The sequence below is a fragment of the Arachis duranensis genome, chromosome 5, assembly GCF_000817695.3.
Source record: "Arachis duranensis cultivar V14167 chromosome 5, aradu.V14167.gnm2.J7QH, whole genome shotgun sequence".
Classification (NCBI taxonomy): domain Eukaryota; kingdom Viridiplantae; phylum Streptophyta; class Magnoliopsida; order Fabales; family Fabaceae; genus Arachis; species Arachis duranensis.
The window spans coordinates 11,475,399-11,476,139 of NC_029776.3; positions in this window are offsets into that span (position 1 = coordinate 11,475,399).

The window sequence follows — 741 nt, forward strand, 5'->3', positions numbered from 1 at the left end:
ATTGCTTTTTTTATCAGCATGAAACCATCGGTATTTTTGGTCTTCGAATGGAACCAACTTCAAGGACCCATTTAAAATAATGGGCTGAATTTTGTTCATCCATCAACAGAGTATCCAAGGTTTGCACATTTGAATTTTTAATAACGTCAAAAACATCAATTAAAAAAAAACAAATTGAATTGGTCAAGTGATAAACTCACTCATTCATTTAAGTAAATATCAGGAGTTCGAATCCTCGCTTATGCATGCAGCAAGTCATTGGACAACGAAAGACCCTTAAAGAAAGCTCAAATTTGCAGTGAATGAATTTTTGATCTGTTAAGCTGGGAGATAACACAAGTAACCAAAAGATAAAAAAACCTTGAGTTGTCTCAAACCAAATTAAATACCTGCATTCATGTATGCCAACACCATCGAGCTGAAGAAACATTAAAATATTAACATCGTCAATTACCCAAAAACAAATCAATTTGGGTTTATCAAATAATCTACTCATTTTTTAAACAGATGTGAGATATGCAGCAAATCAATGATAGACTTTTAAATAGAACTCAATGATAGACTTTTAAATAGAACTTAAATCTGTAATAAATTCATCCATAGGGGTCTCGAAGATACTTTCACCTTATGCATCTTATGATGTTGTCATTATTATCTTAATATAAAAACATTCATCATAGCATTTATCATTTTTTTTTTGGTATCCCCATTTATCATATTTCTGAAAACATAAGCCTCTAG